Source organism: Lutra lutra, chromosome 11 (assembly GCF_902655055.1).
Source record: "Lutra lutra chromosome 11, mLutLut1.2, whole genome shotgun sequence".
Classification (NCBI taxonomy): Eukaryota; Metazoa; Chordata; class Mammalia; order Carnivora; family Mustelidae; genus Lutra; species Lutra lutra.
This window is the reverse complement of record NC_062288.1, coordinates 58,288,657-58,303,625: the sequence shown is the minus strand read 5'-3', so window position 1 is coordinate 58,303,625 and position 14,969 is coordinate 58,288,657.

Here is a 14,969-nt window from a genome sequence, read left to right as displayed (position 1 = left end):
CCTGCTGAAATGTGGGTTTTGGTTGGTGAGTTCCTATCGATAGCCTCCTCTGTGCCATGGGCCAATGACTGGCACCGGATTTTAGTCCTGTTCCATTAACATTGCACTATTTTGATTTTTTTTTTTTTTTTTGAGCTCTTGGTTGGAGCTGATTGATCCAAGGAATCACAAAAACTCCTTATTAGTAAAGGCATCTATCCAGCAAATATTCATGGAGTGCCTACTGGGTGGCAGGCACAAGGTGAAGGGGATTGGTTCCTGTGCCATGTTGCTGACAGTCAAGTGAAGGGGTGACTCCCAGTTGGTACAGTTTGTGGGATGCCTCGGAATCCTCGGGGTTGCCAGTGTGTGACCCTGAGACACAAACATTTAAGAAAAATGGCTTTGTTTTGAAAAAGCCACTTTCTACTTGGTTATATTTCAGCTGGCTTATCCGTGGGAGGGGGTGATATCAAGGGGGCGGGGGGCAGTAATCAGTTGCCTGATAGTAGAGCTTAATGGCGGGACTTAGCAGTTGCTTTTCATAGCAATGCTGTGTCCTGATGCTAAGGCAGCCCCTACACTCTTTTCCGTGGCTGGGAACCAGTCTCCCACCTTTCTGTCTGTTTTGCCTCAGTTCTTCAATCCTTTGCCCAAAAGATGGCAGAATTATATTTGTGCAATAAAATAAAGTGATTCAAACTTATGTGCTTGTATTCATTTGAGATGTAGGATATGCTTACTTGTGAAAAGGATTCTTTCCACTGATTTTTGTGGCTAAATGTGTCCATGAGATATTCTGAAAATTCCAACCTCCAACAAAACGTAAAACCAACTTTGTAAGAGGATGCGTGTGGATCTTCGAGGGTATGGGGAGGAGTGGTTGATGGGGAGAGCAGTCATCCAACTAAAGAGAGGAGGGCAGCATCTCCTCCAAAGAAGGGTAAGGTTTTGAGTCCCTGACATGATGATGGCTGGTTTGATTTGATGCTTAAATGCTTTGCTTAGAAATCTACTTTGTCTCCCGCCTGTGGTTACTGGTGAGGAAGAGGACTGACTAGATAAGAAGGCTCAGGCTTACCTTGCACTGACGATGATGGAGTAGGAAGTAGGACAATTGGCGGTCTAGGGGTGCTGCCTGTAAACCCTGCCTTGCCCCACAGTCATTCTGCAACCTGTGTATTGTCACATCCTGAATATCAGGCGGTGTTCTAGATGCTATCAATGTAGCAGTGAGCAAAGTAAGCCAAATTCGTGGTCCTCTTGGAGGTCATTCTCATGCTGGAGGGAGACAATAAAGATATAAAATTAGAAGAGCAGGAAGCATGCCAGGAAAGGGGGAACGGCACACTGGGGAGGCAGGATGCTCTTAGAGCCGTGGGGTGGCCAGCCCAAAGGACACCCATCCCCAGCAGCCTACTTTGCATGGCCTGGGCCCTCCTGTCTTTATTTTCAACATTTGAAGTGAGTAAACCAAATGATAGGCATATTGGAAAGCATATGTATCACTACATGTTGGTGACCTTCCACTTGTTTTTAAAAGAACATGTTTCCCCCAAGTGCAAAGGTTGGGAAATGTGGGGGATGCTAGAAAATCTTCCATGAAGAGCTGGGGAAGTGCATCATTAGATCACTGACACTTTCCTTGTATATGTACTGTCTAATCCCAATTACCAGCAGCAAATTTCTAGGGTTCTAGGAACCTTGCATCTCTAAGAGTGTTTCTTGCAAAGAGCCCCCAGTGCTCTCAAATGTCCTTCAAATAGTGGGGGCTGAGGGCGGGTGGGCATGTATTTCTTGGGACCCCCAGGAACCAGGGGAGTTCACCGTCTAGTCCGCATGTGATTTCAGGAACCACTTTTTTGCTAAACTCTTGTTATTTGACTCAAAATTTTCTTACTCGTGGGCAGTACACACAGGGATCTTTCATAGGATAATCACCACAGACACAGAGAAACCTTGCAAATACAAAAGCTGTGGGCAGGAAAAGAAAAAAGGCAGAACTCATTGTTCACGCTGCTATCTGTGACGTGTAAGGAATAAAAATCTGTCACTTTGGGAGCCTTGGAGGAAGCAGATGGAAGGAAGATGATGTCTCGTCTACGGACCCCATCGAGGACCCAGGTCTCATGATTCTGGTCTATGAATTTATTAAATGGGCACTAGGAGAGCTAAGAGTGGCTTCGCTACAGCAAAAAGCCACTCCTGAAATGACTGATTGGCTCCTCAGCTGTGCCTCTCTTTTTGCCATTTAATAGGAAAATACAAAAAGTAGCTGGTGGTTTAACAGTATTTAATTTGTGCCAAACACTGTCACAATCATTTGCATATGTTAAGTCACTTACTCTGAGGTTAGTACTGTTAATATCATTCCCATCATACAGATAAGAAAACTGAGGAGTAAAGAGTTTAAATAACTTGCCCAAGGCACACAGCTAGTCAATAGCCAAAGCGAGGTACAGACCCAGATCCAGACCCAGCCTGGATCCATCTGTGATCCCGGCAGGTATGCTGTACTGGGTATCATTCAGTCGTTCAACAGGTTACATACAGCAGAGTTCAAAGCCTGGGAGTCTAGGTTCAAAGTTAAAAGCACTGAACGTGATTAGGACTTAGCTCAATGCAGATCTTGGGTCTGTCTCTAGCATATGTGGTTGGTTTACAGAGCCCTGAGATAGCACTGCTTTGGGGATTAATTTACTATTTTGAGTCTGTCGTTCACTTTTGCCACTGGGCAGAACTGAATGCGGAGAAAAAAAAAAAAATAGCAGTTTCTTTAATAAATGTCCCGGTTGATACGGTATGAGAAATGCAATAGAAGCAGGAAACAACTAAATTGTGTTAATGTATTCATTCCACAGATTCTGAGTTCCTACCATGTGAGCACCCCTGATGTAAGCAGTTTTGGGCAGTGGGAAGTGCATGGGGTGCTGGGAACTACTGCTAACTCAAGCCAGAATCTCCAGGAGGGCTTCCCAGAGGAGGTGATAACTGAGCTGAATATGGAAGGATGAACAAAGATAGCGGAATGAAGGGCAGAGAGGGCATTCTAGTTCAAAGGAACAGCAAAAACGGACTCATAGAAACATGCAACAGTAAGACACGTTTGGGAATCAGCAAGTCCTCATGTGTGGCAGGCAGAAACATCATGTGTAAGTCAGCGACAGGAAATGAGGCTAAGGAGATTGGCAGGGGTAGACCATGAGGGGCCTTGTGTGGTATGTTTAAAAATTTGAACTTTATCCTGACAACCAAGCAAAGCAACTAAAGGGGATCTTAAGCAGGGAAATGGCCTGATCAGCTCTGCTTTTTGAGAAAATGTGTTCTGGCAGCAAAAGAAAGAGTGAATTATTTGGAGACGGACCAGCAAGTTTAGAAGCTGTCGGAGTCATACGGGGAGAGACCACGAGTGCCCGCGGGATGCACAGGAGAGGTGAGGAGGGGCTCAGACCAGCTGGCCTGGGGCAACCCAGAAGAACTTCAAGACAGCCTGCTCCTGAGGCCCTTACATACTGCTTCCGGTACTCCCCCGGGGAATAAAATTGGCACTAAGCTGCGTCGTGTATGATATTTCGAAATATTAAACTTGCTTGGCCAAGATCCCAAGTTAATTCTAGGAGCGTAATATTGAAAACATCTTTTTAACCCTCTGTGGCCTTTTGGAGATTTTACCCTAGTTCATCAAATCTGAGAAGTCGAAGGCTGTGAGATGTATCACCATTTGTGTTCCACTAGGAAAGAAAAAAAAATTCTGCCAATGAGACTACGGCGCAGTGCTTATGTATCTACTTAGTTTTTCATTTTTTGAGATGCTCTCTCTTCGATTTGCTTGGGTATAGATTTTTAAAAATGAGTCAGAACCCCAGCAGGAAACAGAGAGCACCCTTACAAGGTGGGAGCACTAAAGAGGGTTTGATGAGAAGAATATTTGCAAAGTATGCGAGCAGGGAGGGGTGAAGGCCCTCAGGGGCTGGTACCCTGGGAAGCAGGTATCACTTCAGGCTGTAAGTGGTACATGCAGATCCCGGAGGGAGTTGATGGGGGGTGGGGTGTAGAATATGGTCCCTGGCAGGAGCTGTGGCCTTTGGCAGAGGAATGCAGTCATGTCTAAGCCACTGTCCAGCAGAGAAGGAGCCAGGGGAGTGAGCACCCTGACCTTTCTCCTCTCTCTCCAGGCTCCGGCCATTGCTTCCCATTGGCTGACCCCAGTGGGAAGCCAGACGCAAGGGCCTGGCCGCAGTCCCTAGAGGTCAGCCTCCAGTGGGTAGCAAAAGGTAGAGAGTACATCTGGAGGGTCAAATAGGGAATTGCCAGAACACAGTTGGTTTTATTCTGTTTGTTTGTTTGTTTGTTTTTGCCTCCTGTCACTTGTGTATAGACACGAAAGAAAACTCTCAGAGAAATAATTGCTTGAAGTATGCCACCAACCTCATATTCAGGATCCCCAATGTCTAGTTTTTTCCACACAGCATCATCCCCTGTGCCAACAGGAGCAGATGTCAAGATACACTGTTTCTTAGAAGGGTGCCCCATGACTGTCTCTGCATCTAAGCCGCTGACACCCTGCAAGGCTGCTGCTGGGCCTTTCAAAAAACTTGTGGCAAAATAAACAGAACGTGAAATTTACCATTTTAACCATTTTCAAGTGTACACTTCAGTAGCATCAAACACGCTCCCACTGTTGTGCGACCTATCACCAGCCTCCATCTCTAGCAGTTTTTCATCGTCCCAAACTGAAACTCCGTACCCGTTAAACAATAACTTTCCATGATGTTGGGACTTTCCTGACCTTACCAGAAGGGGCCAAAGAAGACTTTCAGATCGAATTCACGCAAAGGTAGAAGATGTCAGGAAGACCATACCTGCTGCCTGGCTGACAGCTTTTATAAGGTATGATTCACTGTAAGATATATCCTAATATCAGAGATCTTCAGATGTGGAAAAATAGGCTGCTCAGAATCAATGGAATCTGACGAATCTCTAGAAAAGCACTTACGTTCCATGAATGGGTTTCAGGTGAGCCAAAGTATTATTCTCCTCCGCTCTCAGGCAGGCAAGCCCTAAGGCATCTGGAACCCTTAGGCTTGAAACCCTTAGCCTCAAGTATGATATCGTTATGCATTTACCCCAATGTGCCCTTAAACTATTACCATTTACTATGTAACATAGGAAAAGGCTAGGAAGCGCAGCTTTGGAAGATGCCCTTCTTTAGTCTGGCCAGATTTCTGATTTTACATTTACTTCCGGATCATCTGCATGGATCAGGAGGCAGGGGATACTGATGGAAAAGCTGTTCAAATACGCTTGGACAAATGTAGCAGGAAAGCCGCACCCTGTTCCAGAGGATAGAAGACACATTAAGCCACTGAGATCCTTTCTGCATTCATGCTATGGAAATGTCAAGTAGAAATGACTTAAGGATGCTTATTGGAAACAAACCCATGCATACCCTTTCAGCCAGCAACTGCATTTGTATTGGTTAGAATAGTTTTGACTCTAAGTAATATAAACCCAGACTCACCCGGCTGAAATGAAAAGTCACTTCTCACACTTTAGAAGAAGTTCAGAGGGAGGGAGGCTTGGGGGCTGGTTCACTGAGCATCTCTGCTGTGCATGAAGGATGCAGGTTTCCCCTCTGCCCTCCTTGGTTTCTTTGCCTCACGTCCAGGCTAGGTCCTCTCCCGTTTGTGGACAGGTTGCAGCAACTCCAGATGTGACAGAAGAATGTCCCCGAGCCCCTTATATTCTCAAGGCCGCCAGCCTCTTCCTGCTCTAGAATGGATGCCCGCGTATTCACCAATGACTGCCGATGGGAATGGGACCACGTGACTGGCTAGACCAAACAGAGCTTCATTTGAGTCAGAAGGCATTGAGGGGGACCCCGAACCAAACCAATGCTGTTAGCAAAGAGATGGGGGCAGAGTGTCTTTTGGGTAGGGCAAGGGAAGTGTCTGCTGGCCCACTTTTAGGGAGCCGTCTCCTAAAGCTGCAACTCCCTGACGATTGTACACTCACTGTAGTATATTTTTAAAGGCAAACGTTTAGAATTAACCAAACTGCCCATCAGTAGAGGATCCGACACTATGGGATGGCACAGCCATAGAGTAAAATAGTTATTAGAAAAAGTGAGGGAGGGGCGCCTGGGTGGCTCAGTGGGTTAAAGCCTCTGCCTTCGGCTCAGGTCATGATCCCAGGGTCCTGGGATCAAGCCCTGCATGGGGCTCTCTGCTCATCGGGAAGCCTGTTTCCTCCTCTCTCTCTCTGCCTGCCTCTCTGCCTACTTGTGATCTCTGTCAAATAAATAAATAAAATCTTAAAAAAAAAAGAGTGAGGGAGATATCTATATAATCAACAGGGAAGGATGTGAGATATGGATTTACTAAAGGAACTGTAGAACCATAAAGGGGGTTTGATCCCATTCTGATCCTTCTATGTGCACTCATGTACACAAATACCCAAAACAGAGTTCGTGAGTTCTTATCTGAAGGGGATTCGGATGGGGGTGGTGGGAAAGAGGAACTTTCACTTAACAGGTTATATACTTTCTATTGTTTGACTTTTTAACTCAGGATAATACTTTTGCAATTAAAAAAAAGTAAGTTTGCCACAGGGGAAGAAGTCAGATAGAATGTGACCCTGCAATAGTGTATTACTCAGTAATGAGATAATACTCCTCTCCTACATGACAGCCACATGTATAAATAAATTAATCCCTATTTTATGACTTCTTTCTGGAAGCCTCATGCCCACCCTGGAGGTGTCTGTCTCTGCTAGCGGACAGTATAGCCTTTTGGGCGGGGCTGATCAATCCCACAGCAACTAACCACACGTGGCTGTTTGCATTTAGATTGATGACGATGAAATAAAACAATGGCTCCGTCACACTAGCCACGTTTGAAGCCTCAGCAACTACCCCGGGGCCAGCGGCTGCCTCGCTGGATGGCTTAGATTCTACCGCGTCAGTCGCTGCAGAGAGGTCCCGCGGGCTGTGTGACTCCATGCCTGGCCGCTAGAGTTCAAGTGCAGGCTTCGTTTCTCAGTAGCCATGTGGCTCTGGGCAAGTGAGTTAACATCTTTCTTCCTTTCTAGGCATTGAAACAGGGATGATGAGCTTTACCTCACAGAACTGTGGAGCAGATTAAAATTCTCAGTGCCTGGTACTTGGTATATCATCGATGAAGTTTCCTGTAACTGTGATAACTGTTTTTAGGACCGTTTCTACCACTATTGACTGAACACTTCACTAAGTGTTGGGCATTTTCCTCACACCTTTTTCTTATGGCTAAAACTGAGGTTTGACAATCGAAGTAAAGCTACCTCGTCTCACTGAAACAGGTGGGGCAGAGTCTGAGCCTGGTCCCATCCCAAGTCTTGTGCTCCTCAGTGTTTAATCTGTGAGTGACCTTTCCTTAGGGGGTTGGGAGGACTGAGTAGTTAACCCTCCCTCTGGCATCTTTGCCCCCCCAACCCCCACCTTTTTCCTCTCATTCTGAAAAAGAGCTGACTGATTCAAGAGGACGATAAGATTTGAGATTTCTACTGAATTTTCTTTTTCTTTTCTCTTTTTCTTCAATGGTGGGAGAAAAGATTAGAGATGAGACGACAATGAAGTATGTTAGCAGCTGAGTACCCATTCTCTACGGTGTGAGAATATTCTCAGTTACTCGTGGGTTTTCCTAAAGTCGAATAGTCCTTTTAAAACCACTTGTGACCGAATTAAAGAAGGGGAGCGCTTGCTTGAAGATGAAGCAGGAAGAGACAATTATCTTCAACAGCTCCTAATCAAAGTTTAAAATCATCATATGTCTCCGCTTAAAGGTTCAGTTACACATAACCCTTGCTTGGGGGGAGGGGGTCTGTAGGAAAGCATGTGGGTCACCGCAGACAGTGATGAAAGAGGCTCATGGAAGAGAGGAGGCTGGAGGTGCCCTTTCACTCATGCACTTGGGAAGGGACTCGTGTTGGACACATCTTCTCGGGCTGGACCTGGCTTCCTTTTCGTTGGTGGAAATGGCATCCTTTGCTGGGGAAACTTTAGAATTGCTTTCCTGGTGGTGCTGCACGCTGTCAAAAAGATGTGTTCCATTTCAGCAGGGAGAATAAAAACCTTGCAGCAGCACAGCAGAGAACTGGTATCTGCAGATAAGGTCTTGCTTTGTATTTCATTTCTTATGCTATAATTCCAGTTGGCTACTGTTTCCCTGTGAGTCAACATTTATATTGAAGTTATTACCATGAGCTGAAGTGCTATGGAAAACACGCCTTCAGGTTTTTTTCACTCTTTCTAAGCTGAGAGAGAAAGAGAGGGAGAGAGGGAGGAAGGGAAAGTGTGTGTGGTGTCTGTGTGTGTGTTTGTGTGTGCACACGCTAGGGGAGAGGGAAGACCGCTAATGCGGCTTTTGAAAGGCCATTGCAACTGGCTTGTTAGGGTGTCCTGGTGTTGTGTCTGGGGATCAGAAGAGGATGGTTAAGCAAGACCATCTTGGGCTGTTAAACCATGTGATGTTAACCGTTGACTGGGGTTTATCTGTACCCTGTGAAAACCCATTATGGAATTTAGTTCATCTCTCTAACTTCCAAGTGGTGAATTTGAAATTACCGGAGGCACTTCACCATAAAATGAACTGTGGTTAACTTACTTTGAAAAACTTAAATACAACTTGACTAGGAAAAAAAACAGGAACTAGTAGGAAACTTTTTCTCTCTTATACTGGGTCTTCCTCTCCGACGCAAATCACGAGGGTTTTTTGTTGTTGTTGTTGTTTCTGAAATATGATTTATTGAGAATAAATTGTAGCACAACGCCTGGAACATGGGCCACGCTGGCTTCGAGTCTAGGCTTCAAGATGGTGGGGGTCATCTGTGCTTGACTTATTGCTACATTCCAACACCTATCACTGCTCCTGGAACATTGTAGCCATTCCATAAATATTTGAATGTTTGAATGGGTGTGTGGCTCCTAAGCTTTATGTGTGGGTGTGGGTGTGTGGGTGTGTCTAAGTATCTTTACTTTGAGAGTTAATATAATTTCAATTTGCGCTGATGTTGGCTTCTCAGATGTTTGATGTGATGATAGGTGAGATCACCACATCCTTCCACATACGTGCTTGCCAAGTTTTTCTCCTGTGGAATTAGTTAAAGTGTATATTTTGTTTCCAACATTTCTTTTTGGGTTGATCCCGGATGGAGAAGTTTCCAGCCTGGAATGATTACAATTCAAAGAAACATTTTTTCTTATTCTTCCTGATGCCGACACACCCACTTCTCTCTTTTAAAAATGATAGCATTACATCTTGGATTAATGTAATGAAGCCCAGGGATCTTCAGACTGGGGGCTGCACATCCCAAGGGGTAGATAAAGACTTTGTAGAGAGATACTCGGGCATTGAAATGTGAGAATTGATTCTGTATCCTCAGTGTCCTCTTTGGTGATTTTCGAAAACAGACATGCCTTAGGATCCTGTGGGCTCTAGTTTTTTCTTGTCTCCTACCTCTCCTTTTCCTAGTGCTCTTCTCCCTCTACAAAAGAAAGGCTCTTTATCTTACTCTACCCATCTCAAATCTTTTTAAAGTGTGTTGCCTGGAGTATAAAAATCTTTGAGATACCAAACAAAGGGGCAATTTCATTTGACAACATATATTTATTAAATACCAACTATGGGGATGCCTGGGTGGCTCAGTCAGTTAAGCATCTGACTCTTGGTTTCCGCTCAGGTCATGATCTCAGGGTCATGAGATCGAGCCCGGCATGGGGCTGCTCTCTCAGTGTGGAGTCTGCTTGGGTTTCTTTCTCCCTCTCCTTCTGTCCCCACCTCCCATCCCCATGCTCTCTCATTCATATAAATAAATAAATTTATATCTATAAATATATATCTATATCTATATCTATATATCTCCCAAAAAGAGAGAGAGAGAGAGAGAAAACACTTGGGACACCTTGGTAGCTCAATCAGGTAAGTATCTGGCTCTTGATCTCAGCTCAGGTCTTTATCTCAGTATCATGAGTTCAAGCCCCTCATTGGGCCCCAGGCTGGGTGCAGCATGGGCCACTTTTAAAAACAAAAGAGAGAGAACACTATAAATATCCCAATTATTAAATAAAGAGCTTGTTTATATATTTTTAAAATGGCTAATTTGTTGGTATCAGATTGCTATGACATTTAAATTTCACTGGATATATATGAAAGAATAGTGTCACAATTTTATTTTAGAATCTCAATATTTACAATTATCAGAAAATGCATCCTATGAAATTAATTAAACTTAGGAAACATGTTAAGTACTTAAATTTGTGCTGAGGGCACACAACTTTTCAAAAATCCTGCGATGGAGTGGGGCAGGGGAGCCATGTAAATAACCCTGTGGAGACCACACCAGAGCTTTTATGTTTTGGAAAGGGAGCTGCTAGGTGAGTGGCACAATGCACATGTGACAACACGGCCTGGTTGTAACTGATATTTGTACTAAAGCTTTCCCTGAAGGGACAGGAAGAAAAGGGTGCAGACCACTTAAAAAATGTTGACATAATAATCGCTGGTTTTAAATGTCCAATGTAAATATGAATGATGAAATTTTGCGGTCATTCTGGATTGTCATCTGCAGAGGCCAGAAAAGTATGATAACATAATTAAGATACTAGTCAAAGTTGGTGAGCCTCTCTGCAGCTATAACCTGGAAAGGATTATCCTCAGGCACTAGCACTAGGGGGTATAGAGCCCCCTTCCCAGGTAAATGGCATGAACGCACTCAAGTTGGATAGAACCTTGCTCATGATGCACAGCCCCCTGTGTTGTCCAACATGGAAGCCTGTTGTACTTTGTGCCTGCCGCTAATATTAAGTGAGCACCTACTATGTGCCAGGTGTCGTGCTCAGGGGTGGTTGTACACTGGCATGCAAAAGGACATGACCTGTTTGTGTCCACCTCCTGTAGACGATCAGATGAGCTTTGCTGGGGGAAAGATAAGCAAGGAGAAACTGAAGACGCCGTGCATAGTGCTAGAATGCGGTCATGACAGCTGTTATTAATTAATAAAAAGTAAAGCTGCTGCTACTGTTTACTGGTACCACCAATATTAACTCTAGCCCTTGGTACTGCCTCCAGGATTACTGCCTAGGTCTGGTACATCTTATTTCCAGAGGCACCACTGGAAAGAGCACCAATCTGGATTTTTTTTTTTTTTAATGCGCCAGGCACTGTTTTAAACACTTTACAGACCTTGCCTCATTTATTCCTTGCAACTGGACATTATTGTGTCCCTTTCACAGATGAGGCAGCTGAGGCACAGGCAAGTTATGTTACTTGCTGGAGAGCAGCTGTTTAAGGAGTGGAGCCTGGATTCAATCCCAGGCAATCCACCTCCACGATATTGACCCTTCCCTCTTAATCACAACAGAATTAAGAGTTAATATTTATGGAGCACTTAATCTGGATCAGGCCTTGCACTAGGCACTTTACATAAATTATCTGATTTAATTTTCACAGTAAAGTAACTCTGGCTTATTATTTCCAATTTACAAGGAAACAGAGGCATAAGGCAGTTAAGTAACCTGACCAAGATCGCAACGCTGGCAAATGGCAAAACCAGGATATGGAGCAAGGATCGCATCCAGATCCCCAGAAGCCCATTCTCTGGAGCTCCGTAGCTGCTCCTTGCCAGAGTTACTTCCACAGCTGATGGCTTTAATTCAGGGCTTCCTTCATTAGGGCCCCCGAGCCACCTTTCACCCCATTGCTTACCCGACATCAGAAGCTCCCACAGTGCGGGGTACCTGGGTGGCTCCGTCGGCTGAGCGTCCAACTCTTAATTTTGGCTCAGGATGATCTCAGGGGTGTGAGATGGAGTCCTGCGTGGGGCTCTGCACTGGGTATACAGCCTGTTTGGGATTCTCTCTCTCCCTCTCCCTTTGCCCCTTCCTGCCTCCCCCACCCTCTCATAAAGAAGAAGAAGAAGGAAAAGGAGGAGAAGGAGAAGGGGAAGAGGACGAAGAAGAGGAAAAAAAAAAAAAAGCTTACGCAGTGTCTCAACACACCATTAAACTTCAAACCGCCTCGCTCTTAAAATCTTTAGTGTCACTTACTGAACTGAGGATTTGAAAAGTGCCAACGTTGCTTTGATGATCAGGGGAGGAGGTAGAGAAATCACACGGAATCTGAATCTTTTTTTTTTAATTTATTTTTTTATAAACATATATTTTTATCCCCAGGGGTACAGGTCTGCGAATCGCCAGGTTTACCCACTTCACAGCACTCACCATAGCACATACCCTCCCCAATATCCATACCCCCCCCCCCCCCACGGAATCTGAATCTTAATAGCTGCTATCTCAAACCTGGTCATGTCACTGTTTTCATGATGGTACATTTTAGGGGTAGGGTCATCATCCAACTACAGGGTAAGAACTAAAGCTGGTTCTTCTTACTACACCAATCATAATCTGACTTTGAAGCAATTGGTGTGAGATGATGACTTTTGGCTGCTTGTTTCTACCAATGAGCCCTCACAAGTAAATAGAGATGCTCCCCACACCGCTGTCTCTGAGGTCCGCCACTGTTCAAGCAGCGGTTAGCACAGTTCACGGTTGAGATCCTGGCCAGAGAAGCAGCCAGCCGTGGCTTAGGAGCAAAGGGACACACACAAGGTAGGCGAGCTGGCGTGCTGCAGGGACTCTGAGCTCAGGAAGTGTCTCCCTCTTGGCAAAGGATTTATTTCATAAACATTTATTAAGGACCTGCTGCTCGCCAGATACTGTCAGGTACTGGTTCTACAAAGGTGAGTGGAAAGCAGTTCTTGCTCTACAGAAACTTGGAACCTGAAACAATAGATAAAAGTCTACACAGGGGTCCCTGGATGGCGCCGTTGGTTAGGCATCCGATTCTAGGTTTCGGCTCACATTGTGATCTCAGGCTCCGTGCTCCACGTGGAATCTGCCTGGGATTCTCTTGCTCTCCCTCTGCCCTTCCCACGTGTGCGCTTTCTCAAATAAATAAATAAATAAATCTTTTTTTTTTTAAGTGTACACAAGTCCCTGGCCCATACAGTGGCAGGTAGGTATTTAAAAGGTTGGGGATGACACCAAGGAAGCAGGGTACATCTAGTTTGAGAAGTGAGGATCTGGGGATACATCCCGAAGTTGGTGTTATAGATTGAATGTTTGTATCTCTCAAAAATTACATAATGACACCTAATCCCTAGTGTGATGGTGTTAGAAGGAGGTGATTCGGTCGTGAGGGCGGAGGCTTCATGAATGGGATTAGTGCCCTCATAAAGGAGACCCCAGAGAGATCCCTTCTCTCCTCTCACCATGTGAAGACACAACAAAAAGATCACTGTCTATAAACCATGAAGCTGGCTCTCTCCAGACACTAAATCTGCCAGCACCTTGATCTTGGACTTCTCAGCCTTCAGAATTCTTTTTTTTTTTTTTAAGATTTTATTTATTTATTTGACAGAGAGAGATCACAAACAGGCAGAGAGGCAGGCAGAGAGAGAGGAAGGGAAGCAGGCTTCCTGCCGAGCAGAGAACCCGATGCGGGACTCGATCCCAGGACCCTGGGATCATGACCTGAGCCGAAGGCAGCGGCTTAACCCACTGAGCCACCCAGGCGCCCTCAGCCTTCAGAATTCTAAGGAACAACATTTTGTTGTTCATAAGCCACCCTGTTTATGGTAATCTTGAAGGTCTCGAACGATAAAAGGGAACTCAAAGATGAAGAGAAGGGACACGAGCACCCCAGATAGTGGCCTGAGGAAACACATGGTGTCACTGAGTTGCACGTCAAATCGGGCTCTTGCATGGCTGTTGTAATGTGGTCTTGTAAGTGTTGGAGGCGACCAGGCGAGGGAGGCAGGCACAGACCGCACATCATGATGGGCTCTATATGCGATGCTGATGGACTTGGACTTTCTGTTGAATGCCGTGAGGAGCCTCTGAAGGATCGTAGGTAGGAAAACATGGGGTCAGATGAACATTTTGAAAAATAGCTCCGGCTGCAGAGAACGGTATGATCTGGAGCGGGTATGTGGGACGTTGGGCGGGGGAGCTGGGCAGGAAGTCTGGAGGATGACCGACCAGATGGGAGGTAAGGGTAGTAATCCTTCTGTGAAATTGCACGAGACCTTCAAGCAGTGGAATAAGCCAAACTTAGTATCGGCCTGAGTGTGGACAGTAAAAAGGAAAAAATAAAGTTTAGGCCGATCGATTTCTGGCTTGCAATGTTTCTGGGTTGCCACATTGGGAGGGGGTGGTGGGAGCACAAAAGAGAAGGGAATTTTCAGTCACAAGTCAGTGAACCTCATGCTAATTAATTCACATCATTTGTGGGACTGATACATGCTCTCATGTGAGGACTTGCAAATATTATCAGCTCCGATAAATCGTTTAATGGTTATTCAATGAAAAATCTTCTACATGTAAGATTTCATTTCTGTAACTCTGGTTTTCACTTCTACCGAATTCTCAGAACAAATCTTCCTGGGTCCTGGGGAATTCAAGGATAGGATGAAATGCATGTTTGGATCTTACTTCTCACCACCTGTCTAATCCCAGAGAATCACAGCTGGTCTTCTGTTTGTCATGTCCACTTACTCTGTTTTTTGGTGCTTTGACACACTGGAACCTTGCTAACTCTGGACAGACTTTCCTTTCCAGAGCAAGCTAATCCCTAGGGATGGCAGACAACTCACCTGGGAGCATGCCTTTCCTTAGGCAAATCAACCAATCTGGGGCCCACACCTCCAACGATCTCCTGTTTTGGGGGTTCTTACTCATTGAGCCACTATTCCCCTGCCCAAATCACCCCAGAGCCTGATACCAGATAACTAGAGATCATCCCTACACACCAGAGACCACTGAAATTATTCCAACTCGCCAGGACTAAACCTGCTTACCTTGCTTTGTCCATTCCTTCCTGCAGAAACCACAGTAAAGGCTCTTGCCTGTGTTTTCCCTGCTCTCCCTCTGCCTCCTACTGACCTTGATGCTTCCCCAG